Source organism: Phragmites australis, chromosome 11 (assembly GCF_958298935.1).
Source record: "Phragmites australis chromosome 11, lpPhrAust1.1, whole genome shotgun sequence".
Classification (NCBI taxonomy): Eukaryota; Viridiplantae; Streptophyta; class Magnoliopsida; order Poales; family Poaceae; genus Phragmites; species Phragmites australis.
The window spans coordinates 2,338,972-2,350,208 of NC_084931.1; the positions used below are offsets into that span (position 1 = coordinate 2,338,972).

The following is an 11,237-nucleotide window of genomic DNA, read 5'->3' on the forward strand; positions in this document are numbered from 1 at the left end:
TGAGTGAATTAGTGCATTTCTTTGGCAGCCTAGTGTGGCGTGCGTGAGCTTCTTTCATGGAGAGGAAGATGTACTAAAGAAAAATACTGTGTGCTGTAAGAAAACGAACGATAATTTAGAAGAACAGGACATGAACTAGAGCACGGCTCTAAACTATCTCGATCTCTTTTCTATTTGGATTCTAGATTTAGTTAGGAAGGTAAACCTCCGTCGTACCTGGGCTGGGCCACATGGGTGTCACAGCCCAACGACGCAGCGGGTCATCCAGCCCGCTCAGCCCATGAGCGACGGCGACGGCGACGGCTTCCTGCTTCCCCTCCGCTCCGCCTGCTCCGCCCCAGGAGGCACAACAGACAGGCGCACGAGCGACAAAGCGCCCCCACCGCCGCACGAGCGCTCAGCGAGAGAGCGAAAACGCGAAGCGGGAATGTGCGATCGCCTCCGTGCCCACCTCCCCCTCTTCCTTCCTCCGCTCGTCGGGGTTAGTGAGCCGTCGCCGGCGGCCGACTCGACCTGACCGAGCGATTGGCAGGTACTCCACCTCCCCCTCCCTCTCTCTGTCTCTGTCTCTGTCTCTGTCTCTGTGTGGGTGTGCGTGCGTGCATGCGTGCTGTCTAGTGTTGATTCGCAGACGCGTTTAGAGACTCGGGGCCACCGGTGGCGCGCAATGCGCCGGGGCGGCGGTTCCGAGCAGTTAATCGTGGCCCGTCCGTGCGGGTCCCCAACCGGAGGATGGAGACGGGTCGATTCCGCATTTTGCTGCTACGCTTGCCGATGAGGCATCGATCGGTATGAGATAACGGTGGCGCCGGGTGACGTCGCTGTGGATTTCAGTGGGGGCAACTGGCATGCGATCCACGCTAGGGGATTGCTGGATTGCGCTCATGTCTGATAGTTTGTTACAGCCTTACAGGTAGGGTTTAGCGTTGTGCGGATGCGTCATGGGCTCACCTGTTCATGCCGTGCTGCTGGATGCCACTCGCTTGTCGGGTGTTTGTGGATGCGGGCTGCGCAATCCTTGCGGTTCAAAATCACTGAGCATTGTTCACAAGCGTGTAATCGTTGCTGTGGAATACGTTGGGCGAAGTTACTAACTGATCAAAACTTGGAAGCTTTGCAAATGGTCTTTTATGCCTATTCAGTTTTAGCAATGAATCCAGCTTGTAGTGCCATAGCGTGTAGGTCTGCAGCTGATTGCAGTGTCGCGCCCCTTGCTGTGTGTGGGCACCACAATGTAACAGGTTTTGATGTTGACTCCCAGCACTCTGCACGGTGATTGCTTAGTCAGTAGAGCATTTTTTTTTATGTGCATACGATTGGATGGCACAAACAAGGAAAGCAGAAATCCTATGGCCTCTGTTTTAGCCCCTACTACTGGTATTGTGTCAAATACAATCGTGGCGATAAGAAAGCTAGCTGACTTGATTATGAATACCCCTCTCTTTCTCTGAACCTAAACTCTGAAGCCATACTTGGCCAATTAGTTTTTATTCCATCAAATTCTCAAATTGTTCATAATTATGGATGCTTGATGCCTGCATCATCTGAAATCTACTGGAGGAATTTATTTATTAGGTTTAGCTTTAAACTACAAATTTCATGCAGAATAAAAGTTGGTGTGAAATTGCATTTTAATTATTTGACAAAGGGTATCACTTGCCAAAATCCTCGGTAAAAGACTGTGCTGTGAAGCACATTTGCTGCAGTATGCAGTTGTTTCCATTCTCTGTATTCGACCACTGTATATAAGGATTCAGCCTACACGCACTATTATTTGCATACTGCATTGTATTGCTTATTTTTGTTATACAAGGACTTCAGAATGCAGAAGGGGATATGCTGTTTAGTTTTACCCACAACGAACGCTATATTTGTGGATGCACCCACTAACCTTTCTGGTCATATGAATTGGTAATTCACTCTGGCAATCAGATCCATAATCAGTTGGTACTCTTTTTCATCTGGCACTCCAATTTGGGAGAAATCATGAAGATGCTGGCATACTTGGTTTGATAGGATAGTATGCATCAAAAACAAAGTTAATCATTGAGAATTGGCATCCTTTCCTGTGGCTGTATCTTATATATCACTGGCACTCTGCCTTGATAGAGGGTGCTTCCTACATCCTACTATATTATATTCTTCCTTTTGTTCCTTAATTCTTTCTTATGACTTTAATCCTTTTGATTTACTGGACCCATTTTTAATAACATGGATTTAGCTCTGCAAATTTTGTACTTGTCCCTGTACCTGATCATCATCGTGATTCATGTGACCATGGTTACAGCTCAGTTCTTGTGGGCTCCATACATAGTTACTTATGCACTAAGGAGAGATTTCTACTTGCATGTTTGCTGATTTTCGAGCTAATTTGTAATAAGATTACCAAAATACAAAGATGTCTACCAGCTTTGACATCTGTTGGCACATATGTGCGGCAGCAGGTCAACAATTGATGGAACTATTTATAGTCACGGCTCATGAATATGGCCTGTCTCTAAAGGTGTAACAGATTAATGCTGACTGCTGAGAGTGTTAACAAAATAATTGATCCTTTTGTAACAGAAATTAACTTAACAGTTTGAACCGAAGAGAGCAATGCGAACAGTTCAGGAGATCGCTGCAGCCCGAACATTGGAGTAACTTTCTTGGTTACAAACTTTCCCAGTGTGCTTTCGTATGTTTATCATCATGCTGATGTCATATGAAGGGAAGAACCTTTCAGCCCATTATCAAGCAGGAACATATCTTTGTCTAGTCATTTATGGTTAGGGCTAATGCTGTATAATATTTGATTTCCTTCTAAAAAAAGATCTCTTATGAGTTTGGATTGGTGCTTTGCCTAAATTTCACATTTTTAGCAAACCAAAGCAGTTTTATCTGAATGAGCTTTTTTTTTAAAAAAAAAAACTCGCAAATTTGATCATGATCTTGTGTTGTGGGTTGTGTCAAATGGAGTCCGTGAACTGATTTTTTGATATTCCTTATTCCATTGGACCTCTGAATAGCATAAAACTATGATATCCGAGATTCTAACTACCTTATTTTCTGTGGCTCAATTAATTTTGTGATATTGTTCCATCTCTTCTGTTATCTTCCACTTGCTAATGATGATGTTAGGTGGACACCGTTGTACTACTGTTGGCAATTCTGAGACTGGATATAAAATATAAATTAAATGTCTTTTTCATCTGGAAGAGCATGCTTTTCCTCCTTTTCAACAGTTGCTATTTTCATGTCTTGCTACTTCTACTTCCCTTTCATACTTCTTTTTTGCCTTCCTTTCAGCTGATGTGTTCATTTTCAAAACATGCAGATACTTCCAATAATTCAGCTCGTACATCCGAGCAGACACAGGATATAAACAAAGGAAATTAAAGTGCATATGCCACATAAATTGAAACATCATGGTACGTAAACAAGCTCTTGGCAAGTATAATGTATCTTTAGTTATTTACAGAATCTAGAGACAGAAAAGTAGTAGTTGTTTGTCTGCAGATTGATAGATTTCATAATTGTTACACTTCTCTAATTTCTTTTTAGTGCTAATAGTCCTTATCTGCATTATTGGTCTCATTGCATTTGTGAAAAATCCAAGGACCAGTCACTTTATGCCAGCTTTTTTGCTCACATGGCCATGCCCCATGAGTTGTACGACATAAAATTATCACCGTGAAATTCTAAAGCTAATATCTTAACTTTGGAACCAATCAGGTTAGCTATACTTAGGACTATTACAATGCAGTAAATAAACCCATAATTTATAAGGAAAGGAGCCCACCAGAAAGGCTAAGCCAAATCAGTTAGCAATCTATCTGAGCCCGTGATATTGTCCCTCAATTTCCTTGTTCTTGTTAACTCAGATTCCAGGAGCTGTTTGCTTGATTTAGCATTGTACTCCCTCCATTCTTTTCTAGATGTTTTAGAGTCCATGCGATCAGACTTTCTAAACTAAATCAATATGTTTAAAACTATTTAGGTCGTTCATATGAAAACTCTATCACTATATTTGGAGTTAAAAATAATTTGATAATACTATCGTTCTATAATATACTCTAATATAAGGTTACAAAAAGTAATTGTCAAAGTCGCATCCTGGAGGCCTTGAGTAGTCAATAACTTTATTAAGAAAAGGCAGAGGGAGCTGGCGCGAGCAGGGATTCTCAATTCAAAATCTAATAGCTTGGGAGTTAGGCATTCCCTCACGCTTAAACTTGTAGCTCCCTTTTTACACAATGTACCTCTGAATGAAGATGTTGAAAAATCCAATCTCTTTTACTCTATTGGCCTTCTTAAATCATAGCTAGCTTGAGAGGGGTTATGCCATACTTAAAGTTGGTCCTAGGTTATTGCACAAACAATGTGGAATAGACCCAAGAAGCATGCATGATGGCTTTCGTCCCCCATGGCAACTGAATATTTAGCTCCTAGCCAAAGTGCAAAACATTTACAGATTTTGCAAGGCTAAATTTACACAACATGACTATGCCACATAAACAATGATGCACAGACTGAATTGAGCATATGTTGAGTCTCACCACATAGAGGCTTCATATATTAGTCAATCCACACGGTAGGTAGATATTCATAAACAGTTGCCTCATTTTCTTTCTCTTGAGGATGATTGCCCCTTTGGACCCTATCAAAACAACCCATCCTTTTCCATGTCTGTACTCAAGTAGAAAGCGATCAAGTAGCTTTGGGTTCTCCACACAGAAAAGTTTACGAACAGAAACAGGAAAGGGAAAGGGGAAGAAAATTAGCCCTCAGGTCAATATTCCAAATTTCTGCCTTTACAAATATACAATTGCCGTTTGTTCGCAACTTTCCAAAAGAAATAAAATACAACATGCAATAATTAATTTGCATTGACGTGCATGGCAGCAGTTGGAAAGTTTGGGACTACTTGTATGGGTTGTGAGCTACCAACACATGCAGTTTCGCCCATGCCTGTCTATATTTATTTGATAAACAGAGAGTGAACAAAACTCAAATATCCAAAAGTTGAGTTGTCGTGTACAGAAGAAAACAGCAATTTTCAAGAGAAAGAAAGGGAGACTCTAGAACGTACTTTTTCTGTGCATTCTGTTGCCACTCCTAAGGCCAGGGCTGTCGTTTCCAGGATATTGCAGGGTTTTTAACTGAGGAACATCTGTGAAGGTTGATTTCTGTATCAACGTGAATATGTATCTATGTAAGCAACTCAGCATAGTTTTGCTCACGAATCTGTGAAAATTACAAGCTTCTGCTGGTCTGCTTTGTTCCGTATGGTGGAACTTAATGCCTAGATATTCTCAAAAGACAGTTGCATTCTTTGCAAGTCTTTGTCATACATGTCTGGTGCTGCCTGCAGCTGCTGCTGTGGCTGCTGATTCTGGAACCAAGAAGCACATATCCCTTCCATGTTGAATTGGCTCTCTGCCTTGATCACGTCATCATAGAGTGATTGGCTCTGGCTCTGCATAGCTGTGGTCGTCTCAGCAAAGGTTTCATGGAGCAAGTCAGGCCACTTGAGTTCCTCTACTAAGTGAGCTCTTGTATCTTTTTCTTGTCCGATATCTGTCCATGGGAACACACTGTTCTCCAAAATTGAGCTTGTACTCTGTGGCTCAAATCCCATACTGTTGCTCCCTCGGCTCCCAGTACTGCTACTGCTGCTAGGATTAGCACCATCCCAGTAGAATGAGTCTACTGAGGTACTGCCAATGCCAGTACCTCCATGTCGAGGATTATCTGGTGGGAGATTCAGCCCCATTGATGTCGAGAGGGCCGATGGTGAAACTGGTGGCATCACGGTAGAAATGGTGCTGCAGTTGAAGTCATTCTGGTTGAACCAGAGTGAATTCATATTTACATTGTCGCCACTGCCACTTTCACTGCTGTAGCCTAATGGCTGTTGGAAAGGGAAATACAGGGTCGGGCCTGATGAGCGGCAGGTCGATGGGCTCTCATGACCAGCAGCAAGCTGGTCCAGAAATAACTCCTTTGGTGTCACCTTAGGGCGTGCTAAGTTTGGAGTTTCAGCACGATTCTTGTTATACACTGGAAGCAGCATTGATGATTGGGCCGTCTCGCTGAGAATGTGGCTCAAGTTCCCCAGAGCACCACCACTTGATGGGTTGATGTCACTGGACCCTGAGGTCCTCTCAGTGCTGATGGTGGGAGCTGCTCCACCGCGATCAGCCTCGGCAAGGGGCTTGTGGGTGTTGGGATCAATGCCTTTCTGCCTCAGCTTCTTCTTGATGCACGAGTTCCATAGGTTCTTGATCTCGTTGTCAGTCCTCCCAGGCAGCTGTGCTGCAATTTGAGACCACCTTCTCATGGAAAAGGAAAGTGCTAATATTAGTTAAATTACCAAGTGTTGCTTTGCAATTATTCAGTCTTGAATTCTGATACTGATTAGTAAGCTTAAATTTACCTGTTTCCAAGGACAGCATGTAGCTCAATGATGAGGTCTTCCTCCTCCTGAGAGAATGCCCCTCTCTTGAGGTCTGGCCTCAGATAGTTTATCCACCTGAGCCTGCAGCTCTTTCCGCACCTTTGGAGCCCTGCAACAATTCGTCAGGTTGATTTTAGATAATTGGACTCACTGAGAGATTGCATGGTCAAGAGAATGAAAGAATTATAGTTGGTAATGGGAAAGAGCAAAATACAGAAGAAGGAAAGGAAAGAATTGAGAGTTGGTAATTAGAAAGAACTAAGTGCAAAGGATTTCTTTGTACATACCTGCGAGTTTAGGGACAGAGCTCCAGCAGCCATGGCCATGTTTTGTTATGTGATTCATGAGTTTCTCATCCTCCTCAGGGGACCAGAGCCCCTTTCTCAACTTTTGCTTGTAGCAGCAAGAATGCCTCCCCATCTCAGTGCAATGCAGAACCTGAGAGCTCCAAATTGGCAGAGCTGACTGGTTTGTGGAATGTATACAGCCTGCAATTGTGCGCAGCCAACACCTTCTCTGGTAGCACAAAGCTTCTTCAAGGATTTATGGCTGGAGGGATAGGAACTGCAGAGGGTGTAGTGACTTGTATACCGGTGAATGATTGGGCTGCAGCTGAGACCAGAATTGAGCAACTGTATGGTTGCAGATAGGAGATTTCAGTGGAAAGCAGGGGAAGGTTAAGGGGCACTCGTCTCCTTTTCTTTGCAGGACAGCCCTTTAGCACCTTCTTTTAAAGGTGGTGGTAGTGGTGGTTGTGGGAATGGAGGTTTAGCCTTCCCATGGTTGCTTCCGGCTATGCATGAGGGTCTGTCTCATCATCTCCTAAGAATCTATGTCTGGTGCCAAAACCGGTGGGGTAGCCACCTCCACCGATATTTTAGTTGTCGCAACCTTGTGACAAAAACTGTTAGTTCTTCCCCCATTTCCTTTCACCCCAATTACCATGCATAGAGTATTTCTTTGGGCACAAGCCAGTGAAAGTTAAACGGGTCCATCAGAGTTACATTATTAGGAAATGGACTGATGCTCTTGCTCCCATGGCGAATTACTGTGACCTAGAACATCCAGTGCATCACTACTACTAGAAACTCCTTTTTTTTTCCTTTTCTGCAGCTTGCAGCTACTTCTACGTCACGGGTGTTCCATGCAGGGCAAAGCACAGCTGGGAAGCGTTGTCCACCTTTCTTCTGTTGCTAATTAAAACTCGTGTTAGCTGCTGTTCGTGCGTGCATGTGCACCTCATTTTCTTCTCACCTGCAAGATTTTATGTGTCAGACCTAAGTGTTGTCCTTTTATTTTCTCTTGCTTTTCAGGTAAGTCACTGGATCACTTCTCTCTGGGGAAAAGCCTTCGTCAATCATAACAGTTGGGGTCCTGGGGAAAAAGAGGTGGCATCAGATGTTCGCATTCCAGGACAGAGAGCATCTTCCTTTTGTTTATCTCGGGCAGCTAGCTAGCTAGCAATTCTGATCAGAAATCTTTACTTCTCCGCTCCAACAAGAAGCATGTTGCAGGCGCTGAATATGTCCGTGATCGATTAAGAATTGGGCTTCCCGTAATTGCACAGATAATTGCGCAGGTACAAGAATAATGATTTGTGTGATTGACTGTCGCTAGCATCAATGGAGGCACTGATCATTGCAAGGGAAAATTCATTGCGTGTGAATTTGTTTTCTGAAATTTCGAGTACAAAAAGGGTCCACTGGTAGAGACAAATTTTTTTGTAGTATAGTATTCAAGATGAGCTAGTCAATGCACCTATTATTATTGGTATCTTTGCTTGTCTGATTAAAGAAAGTTTTTTAATCCATGATTAGGATTGTAATGGCCACAATCTGTGCCCATGTGATAACGGATACTCATCACCAATTAAACAAACGTTTCACGAATCAAAAGGCTTTGGTTGAACATTTTATAACCTGGTTTCCAGCTGATCATTTTGTCCTTTGATTCCCCATGCAACGGATATCATCCGTTCTGGAGGCTTGCATTGTCTGTTGTGAAGGGGGTTGTATATATTATTTCTGAAGATTGTGTTATAGTCAGAACACCGTCATTGTTTGAATTCAACAGATAATTAGATGCTCATAGAATCAATGTCACCATCTATCTTCCTCCATGCAGGACTTGCAGTTGAGCCTGGAAAAAGGACTTTCTGGTAACAACCTACCTTTTGCTTGGCATTGCTAGTGCTCTGTTCCTTTCTCTTCTCAGAATTATGATCCAGGAAAGAAGTGCTCGTTCACTGCAGATGGGATGACCCTACCCAGGTAATCAAGGATGCAATTGTGTAATCTGTGGTACAAAATCACTGGCGTTAATTGATGAGTCATCACATTATTCTGGTTTTGTCAAAGGAGGCATTATTTTCAGAGGTGAGAGAAGGCGGGCGGCAGCAGCAATATATTGGCAAGGCTGGCACTAGAAGATCACGGGGAAGGCAAATTTGACAAAGGAGGCATCTTTCTTGGGGTCCCCAGAACATAGGCCCACCCCCTCCCTAATCCCCATGGTACACACGATATATGGTGAGTGATTTACACAATATCCATCCATTTGTTTACATTACAATAATAGGATCTGCATTATGCATGAGAGAGAAAGAGAGAGGTGTTAAATTTTATTCCTTAAATTTTTTGATGGCCTGGCCTGGTGATGATGAAGGAATGATCGGTACAGCCGGGATTCAAGAGGGATGGAGGATCAGAACAGGACGGCATCTATAGTACACAGGGTGGGCCCGTGGAAGCTTATACTACGCACCTTTGTGTGTGTGTGAGAGAGAGAGAGAGGGGGGGAGAGTGAGAGATTGATTTGGTTCTTGAAGTACTACTGGTTGTCGAAGCTCGCCGGCATCACGGGGTGAAGCGACACCACCCGTGGTGGGGTCGTTCTGGTCGTCCGTGGAAACCAAAGTGGGCCGAAGCCGGAAACAAAGCCCAGCAAGAAAACGCCCCGGGACGGCTGAGGACGAAGCATGACAACGAAGCAATGCGGGGACCCTGCTGATCCGAGGACGCCTGCTAGCAGGCGACCGCGCGCACGGCCTTCGACAGAAAGCACTAAGAAAGTGTCCGTGTCGGTCATCGGTAGGTCTCACCCTCGCTTGGCAACGATCTCACTTTGGCAAATTCACCCAGAAAGATTCAACTAAAACTGTTTCGGAGAACTTTCACAAACAAATCACGAAAACTTTTCACAGAAAGATTCAGCTAAAACATTTGCAAAAAAAAAAACATACACTAAGAAATAGATCCAGAAAAAGGAAATTGAAAAAGGAAAAAAAATCAGCAAAGTATGGAGCATGAGAAATCAAGTAGATATGTACCGTATTTTATATATGATAAGTCACTGATAAAGTGTAAATTGAGTTGAGCTTGATTTGCTCGAAGGTTAAATGAATTTTCAGTGGTTTGAATTTTTGATCTAAGATTGGGACTTCCGCCGAGAGCTTCCTTCTAGGTTGGACTCGGAACTTTCGGCAATCGGAGCTTCCGAGTATTCCAGTTAAAATTTAGATATATGTTGTTCACGATTTTTCTAAGATTTTCTTTGAATTGAGGATTTTAATTGTGACTTATCTATAATAGAGTTAGAAATATGTGTTTGCTTGTCTTATATTGTGTAGGTGATGGATATAACTTTGCGGTTAATGGTGGGATGATCAGGGCCAAGTGGGATGTTTGGTGCCAGACGATCAAAGAGATCGAGTGGAGTCAAGTGTGATCCTAGCTATGCATACAGAGGTCAAGTAAAGAATGAGAAGATGGATGAAGACGATATGTTAGTAAAGTCAAACGAGGGGATGCCAGTGCAATTGACAATGCAACCCGAGGGATCGAAAGCAGGAGAAATTTGTCGGCGGTTAAGATCGCAAGATGAAGTACATGTGTCGATATCAGGATGTTTGCTTGAGGTGAAACCAAGTGGCAATGAGTCGCCCTTTGAGAAACATGCGAAGCGGTTTCGTGGTTTGGCATCAAAATCATGGAGAGATGCAGTGCACGTGGTATCATCGTGAAGCTTGCGTCGAGACAAAGTTAAGTTGTGAAAGTGCCACGAACGTTGATTTGATGGAGAAGAATTTGGATCAAAATATCCTGGTGGTAGGTAGGAGTGTATTACAAGTGATAGGTATTTTGGGAATAAGAAAATTTAAAGGATAATTCTTAGATCTATAAATAGAGGGTTAGAGTTGTATAAAGGGGGTGAGGTTAGCCACTTGAGTTCGTATGGGAGAGAAGAGACGAGAGCTTAGTCTTTGTAATAAGTGTGAGCCTTTTTTTAGAAAAATACTCTTGTAATATGTTAAAATAGGATGTTCCTCTTTAAGTAATAAAGTATATTATTTTCTTGTGTTTATCTTTTTCTAGTTTTTTCTATTAGACTTTTTTGCTATGTTTGTAAGTTTTGTGATCTTCTTGGTGATTTTCGTTCTTGTTGATGAGCTGAAATCTTACATCGTGATTGGAGTCAATTTTTTTGGTGCTAGATGCATAAAATTCACATACAAATATATATAAATAGATCTTGAATTTTTTTATCTTTAAATTATTAACTTGAAGAATTTCTTTACCTGTGATTTTCTTTGAATCTAAGTATTTTCTGTTTCAAGTTATGAGTTTTATAGTTATAACTCTTAGAATGACGTTCTATGAAATCTAGAGTTCAATTTTATTCATAAGAGTTATATTTTCCTTGAAGATTTTCATTATGTCATGTTTCTCTTCTTTATGTTGCGTCCGTTCTTAATTTTGAGATGCATTGGATAGAAAAATAGAAAAAACTATCTATTTTG

General features: G+C 42.4%; 1 long non-coding RNA gene and 1 pseudogene across 1 annotated transcript; one reads left to right on the forward strand and one right to left on the reverse strand.

The window, feature by feature from the left end:
- Positions 1 to 353: 353 nt before the first annotated feature.
- LOC133885545 (uncharacterized) lies at positions 354 to 9,570 on the forward strand. The gene is made up of 6 exons (XR_009903232.1): positions 354 to 532; positions 3,317 to 3,410; positions 7,753 to 8,018; positions 8,564 to 8,709; positions 8,797 to 8,967; positions 9,104 to 9,570. It is a non-coding gene; the product is annotated as an uncharacterized LOC133885545 (long non-coding RNA).
- On the reverse strand, positions 4,319 to 7,246 carry LOC133885544 (transcription factor MYB61-like; annotated as a pseudogene).
- Positions 9,571 to 11,237: the final 1,667 nt, after the last annotated feature.